This window comes from Pterocles gutturalis, unplaced genomic scaffold (genome assembly GCF_000699245.1).
Source record: "Pterocles gutturalis isolate BGI_N339 unplaced genomic scaffold, ASM69924v1 scaffold8503, whole genome shotgun sequence".
Lineage (NCBI taxonomy): Eukaryota > Metazoa > Chordata > Aves > Pterocliformes > Pteroclidae > Pterocles > Pterocles gutturalis.
In genome coordinates, this window is record NW_010118001.1 from 1,203 (window position 1) to 7,795 (window position 6,593).

Here is a 6,593-nt window from a genome sequence, read left to right on the forward strand (position 1 = left end):
AGGATATCGCAGGAGCCAGGGATGGAGCTGCACGTTGAGGTTAAATCTCATACCCAGCAGGTGAGCATCCCTGCAGAAGAGGAAGGGGTAAAGGGATGTGATAACCCACATAACGTTGATTCTCCTGTGCTGGGGAGACCACCGCTGTGAGCCTCTGCCTGGGTTCAGAGCCAAAGCAAAGGAAAGTCAGGCTCACCGCAGTCCTCTCCCTCCTCAAGCTGAGCCCAGCCTGTTAGCAAGGACCGATAAGGTCTGAAACCCCAGTCGAATAACATAACCTGTGCTCACACGGGATGCTGAAGTGCAGGCGTCTTGGCCAACCTCTAGCTCTCCAGATTCATGCAGGTGTTCATCTCTTCTTTATACCTACAACAGAGACACGAAGAAGGTCCTGGAGTAGCTTCTCTTCCTGCCTTTTGGATGCTGGGCGACTCAGCAAGGCAAAATCCCCAGAACTGGTGTTACGAGCTGAAATTACATCTCGATTTTCCATGCGGTGTGAGGCAGCACGCTTGCTTTTGAAACTGGTTTGGTGGATGTGGTTTGGTTGCCCTTGTTTGGGCTTCTAAAGGTCTGTGGTCTGTCCCCCACCAAATGGAGGGGACAGGCAGCTCCCAAACGGGATTTGTTCTGCCCCACGGTAAACCCCGAAGGCAGGGCAGGCGAGTACCTCTCAGGGTGCTGGTTCCAACTTGGATATCTGAGTTTGGGAGGCTGAAATTTAAATGAGAGGAATCTCACCCAGCGCTTGCAAATCTTGCTTTTTAGTCCTTTTGCTTCGATCTTTCCTTTTTTAGCACGACCCTGCTGTTCTCCTACCATTGGGGCCTTTTTTTTTGAGGCATAAATAATGCTTCTGAAACTTTCCACCTCCCCAGGTGGGAGGTGTTGCAGAAATGCAACTGCCAGGCAGCATTTGTAGCTCATCCTCCTGCAGAGGCAGAAGGTTGGGTTAAAAACCAGCCTGTTAATTTTGGTTTAATGTCTCTAAGCAATATTGAGCCCCCCCACCCCCACCTCCCCCTTTCCTCCCGTACCTTGTGCCAACATTTAATTGCCTCTGGGGAGATGCTATCTCATTTCAAGGTTGGACTTTTCTAGCTTTGACTTGCAGAAGGGGGAATGTTGTTGTGCCCTTGTCACACAGGTGACTCGTCACTCCCAGCTCCTTGCCCGCAGCGATCGGGTCACCTCCTCACCTGCTTCTCAGGAGTCTGAAGGTGCTGCAACCTCCTGCTGAGAGGCTCCTGCTCCATCAGGTATGGTTTTTGTGGTCACTCTTGGTGTGACCACATTGCCGGGGTGCCAGTCTGAATGCAGCCGTGACCTTGGCAATGCCGCGTGTCCGTGTGAGCATCATCAGGGACCACCTCCTTGTGCTCTGGCTTTGCTCTGATGGCATGTGCAGGAGAGATGCCCCATATTCATCCCAAATCCCTTTCTGGCTTGGGCAGAGATCCCTTTTTTGGCCACGTGTATTCCTTTGGCACGTAAAAACGTGGTCTGTTGGGCTGTGACCTCCACTGAGGTGATTTGGGACTCCATGCAACTGTGTCATCAACCAACCATCCATTAGTTACTGTTTTTTTTTTTTTTTTTTATGTTACAGGTTTATATTTAATATAATCCCCCAGAAGGAATCACAGATGGGATTCCCCGAGGACCGTGCTTGGGTGCTGGCTTCCCTCCCTGCTCTCGCCTTGTCGCCAGCCGCGCTGGGTACTATCAGCACCCACCGAATGTGTGTGGGGTTTATTACACTGCTGTGAGATTCCTCCTCAAAATATTACATGGTTTGGAAAAATGGGGGCAAGCGGTGTGTCGAGGCAGTTGCCTGCAGCACTCAGCCCTGCTGGCTGTCAAAAAAAACCCAAACCCAAGTCTTTTAAATAGATCTACTTCCAGAAAACTGAGCTGGCTGATTGGAATTGTATTTTTAGTCTCCAGTTTGTGTATTTACCTGACATTTTCATCCTGCTGTTCTAGCTGGAGCTGACCCCATGTTGCCTGCTGCTCCTGCCTTTCACCTTTTGTCCTTTCTTAAAATACTGATACTACACAAAGTTTCACCAGTTGATTTTAAAAAAGCTTTATTTTAGCAGTTGTTTGGCAATACTGAAATCTCTGTCGTTAAGGGGTTTCAAGGCAGCTTTTACAGGAGGCTGTTGGGAGGGACTCAGCTTTTGCACAGCAGGGTTCATCTGGACACTGAGTTTGAGGTCTAATTAAAGGATGCTCCTGCTTGCTCTTCTTTGGTGACTGTTTTATCCCATCAGCTGTGCGGTCCTGCTTCCAGTTTTACTGATGGTACCTAATAGTGAAGCTAGCAGCTATCTAATTCTCTATTCCTAGCAGGCTTTAAAAGTGCTTTACTTTACAATTAATTCTGTTAGCTGTTCAGATTTAATGGATTCCTTTAGAGGTCCTCATCAGTCACCAGCCCTGGACGTTTCATTTGCAGAGCCACTTCTTTTTCCTCTTCCTTTTCTGTCCCTTTTAGAGAGATCATGTTTCCATGCATTTTCCACATCTCATTTTTTGCCACAGTGGTTTTTGCCCAATTTAACTCTTGCTGCTTTCCTGGTTTTGTAACTCTTTGGCGTCTTTGGTAGATGCTTCATGCGAGTCCTGTACTCTCAGTGATGCTAATGATTGCTTTTGGCTTCATAAAATTTACCCTTTTAAATTTAGGCATCGTTATCTTGGGCTCGTAGCTTCTGTGGCTAGCACAGAAAGGGGAAGAATCTCTAATGGAAGAGGACTTGCATTAGACCTGGCGGTTCCTTTTGACTTCATCCTTGGGACGTAGATCCACTGCTCCTCCGTGGGCAGCTACGCCGAAACATGATCTGCTCCACGTGCCAGCGGCTTTTCATCCAAAAGGCTTACTGGTGCGTTCCTTGGGTTTGCTATTGATTCTTCATTAGTTGTTTGCATTGCGGTATTTTTATTTGCCTCTCTGGGTGTATGTGTGTGATGAATAGTGGCAAGATGTTGTCCTCCTTGTAGCTGAACGTGTAGAAGAAAGCAAAATTCAGCGCTTATGGCCTGTGGATGCCCAGCAAATGGTCTTGCAGTGTCTTTTGGACTACAGTGGAAGAAAATCGTGCGCTTCATAGGGTTTGAATTATTTTTGAGCATTTAAGCACTGAATCTCTTCAGATTAAGGCCGCTGAGCTTCCCAGGCAGGATACTGACCAGCGCAGCTCAAGCTTGGCACCGGGAAGCCACTGTCTGTTTCCCGTGACCCGTGCTAGGGCGAGGTTAAACAGTGATCTGCTTCGAGGGCTTTCCAGGCAGAATTGCACACGAGGATTTACAGGAGCCGATTTCAGCCCCGCTGAAAGGTGCTGGGATGACCTTGTGGGCTCTCGGTGGGTCGGAAGCAGGACAAGCTCTCAAATCTCCCTACTAAAAACTTTTCCTGGCTTGGAGGCTGCAGGAGGAATTAACCGCCCCTTGTTCTGCAGCAATCTGCATCCGAGCTAAGCCTGTCTTTAAAAAGCAACCGGCGTGGTTGTGCTTGGAACAAGCGGCTCAGTTTCTATATTATACACAACAGTCATCTCTGTAGGAAGCTGGCCAGCCCACGCCGCTGCTGCAGCAGCCCCGTGCTACATGGCTCTTAGCTTGCTTCTCCTCGGGGTGTTCCTGTGAGGAAGGAAACTCGAGGAAAAAGCTTTCCCAAGTGGTGCTCAGGTACGTGCGCATCCGTCGGGTCGCTGGCAGGGATGCTCGTGTGTCGTTCTGGCTGCGCAGCCTCTCTGCGGTGGGGAGAGCCGTCCCCTCCTGCGACCCAGCGTGGATTTGCTATGTCCAGGTGGGAAACCTGTGTTCTGCTCCTTGCATCTGCTCTTGGACCCTTAGTGCCTTCCTCACCATCCGTGACCTGCCGCGGATAAAAAATTACTTTCCGCTGCCCGAGCTGTCTTACTCCCAGGCTGAGCGATGGGAGAATTTCTGAGTCCGTACAATTTCACAGGGAAGCAGCTCAGCTGCAGCTCAGCTTCGTGTTAGGATCCCTCCGGATTCAGGGAAGAGCAAACGGCCCCCCAGGCTGATACCCATCCGTGTCCATCTGTCCCAGCTGCTCGGATTGTTTGTACAAGTCGGTTCTTGGCTCCACCTGATTTTACAACGGTATTAATTACATGGTAACTGATAACACCGGCAACAATTAGCTATGTAAACTAAGATAAAAAGCCTAATCAAATGTTGTGTTTCAAGCTACAGGCTGCTTGCCTGTGGAGGCAAGCCCTCCTCCCAAAATCCCTTCCCTAAATGAAACTCTGCAGATTTTCTCTGGACCCTGAGAGAAGCTTGTCCCTATGTGTAAGTGATGTGGGGCAGGGGGAACGCAGCGTATCGGAGGCGTGAGCCTTTCTGGAAGGAGTTGTTCTCTCTTTCCCATCTTTAAATTTTGTGGCTGTGATGCTGCTGGTCCCTCAGGAAGGAGCTGGGGGTATCCCCAGCCCTGAGCTGTGTGCTCGTGGTCTGGGACTTTACGGAGGAGAGGAGGCAGAAGGAAATTCAGGCTGGATCACGTTTGCAATCGAGGTGGAAAATTATCAGAATATCACAGCACCGGCTGTACCCGGCCCCTCGCCGGGGCTGTGTGCTCCATTAACTCCCACTGCCCGTTCCTGTGAAATACGGAAAGTTTTAAACTATTAAAAAGTGCCTTTGGGTAAAGGTAAATTAAACCCTGGCTTGCTCTGAGGAGGCAGGGCTGGAAATGGGAATGTGGAAATAGGTCTTGGCTTCAAGAAGAAGGTGCTGGGCTTCTCGGGATCTGATTCAGCTGGGACCGGTTCCAGTTAAAATGAGATCAAGGAGAATGGGAAGAGGGAGAAGAAAAAAAAAAAAGCTGTTTCTTTGCAGGTTGAAGTTTTGGGACTGGTTTGCATCTCTTTTAAAAGCAATTAATCTGACCCCAGAGTATTTAGGATAATTTCTTTAAGAGTTACAATTTTTCTGCTCTCTGGGAGTTCTTTCTCCCTAGTTCTCTTTTTTTGTGATTTGAGGTTGTATCAACTTTAAAAAAACCTTTCCCCAGAGCCTGAAATGAGCAGGCCAGCCTTAGTTTTCTTCCACTTATCTCGCAGGCTGAGTGTGGTCAGAAATCCCATAAATTAGAAATAATTATGTGCTTTTAGTAAGGCAGTAAGCACGGAGCAGGCTGCTGCTGTGTCTGCGAGGGTAAGGCAAGGGTTGTCGTCTTGCTAAGGAGAGCTGGGAGCGGGAAATGGGCATCCAGGGAGCTGGTGGGAACTGGTTTTATAGGGGGGGGCCAAAAAGGGAAGCCTCGTGAAGCAGAAAAAAAAATGCTTACAGGGTGGAAAGGGGCAGCTCTGGTTGTTCCTGGAGTTGCTGTGAAGGTTGGAGGGGATGCTGCAGGGCTGGGGCCAGATGTGGATACAGCTGTGCTGGCAACTGCAGCTGGCACGTGTTCCTTGCCCGTGCCAGCGTTTGCTAAACTTCAGTGAGATAAGTTTTAATGCAAGGCTGAAATTTCATATGCATGTTTCTCTCTCTTTTTATTTTATTTTTCCTTTTTTTTTTTTTTTTTTTTTTTTTTTTTTTTTTTTTTTTTGGTCCTGTGTTTGCTTTACACCCGTGGTCAGTTCTGCTTCTTTGGTAACAGAGATGAATAAGAAAATAATGTGAAATTTTATGAGACTCTTTTAGGAAAATGAAGCTCAAGTCATAACCAGTGGCTGCAAAGGGGTCCCAATGCATGTGGTATCGTCACCAAGTCGTCTCCTCTCTCGCTTGAATAAGGGGCAAGGAAATCTCAGGTGGCATCTCGATGGGTTGTATGTTTGCCAGTGGTTGATATTGATGACTTTTCAACTTGCCTCCCCTTCCAGCTTCACCTGAGTCACAGACAGAGGCTCATTCTTTTTATTTAAAAAGAAAACAACAATTCTGAGAGTCACGAGACGGCCGCACCCGCTCCCAAAATACCTGCTGGATTTCAGGCACGACAGACGTCCTTGCCATCTGCGTGCCCCTCCGGCGCTGGGTTTTGCCTGGGGTTAGCGATTGCATCGGTTCATCCCCTGACGTTAAAGCAGGTGAGCAGGCGGAACAGCTCAGCGACCTCAAATTTCGGGTAAATACCAACTGATTAACAAAGTGGAAATGTTGAGGACGGAGGAGATGCAAGCAAGATTGTTAGCGGCGCTAATCGGGCTGGGAGAAAGGAGTTTGATCGCGGCGCTTGAAGGGCCTCATTGTCTTGTGTGTTTGGAGAGCGTGGAGGCAATTCTGCGTTCGGGAAAGGCTTTTGCAGGCTTTGTCTCCTTAAGTCATTAGAAATGCTGTGATCTCGTCTGCTAGAAGGAGGGATGAAAAAAAATATTAGATCTCTGAGCTGGAAAGCTAATTGCTGTCTGCTTTTCAAACACAGCGAAATGGGCAGGGTGTGTTTTGGAAGAAGGGAAGAAATTTGAAGGAAATTCCCATCATAATATTTGCAACATTTTTTAAGGTTGTAAAAATGTCGTGTTTTAGCAGATCCCGGCAGCAGTCGGAGGATTAGTGCAGTAGCTGAGCAACTAGGGGAAAACTGATGGCAAAGTTTGGAAAAC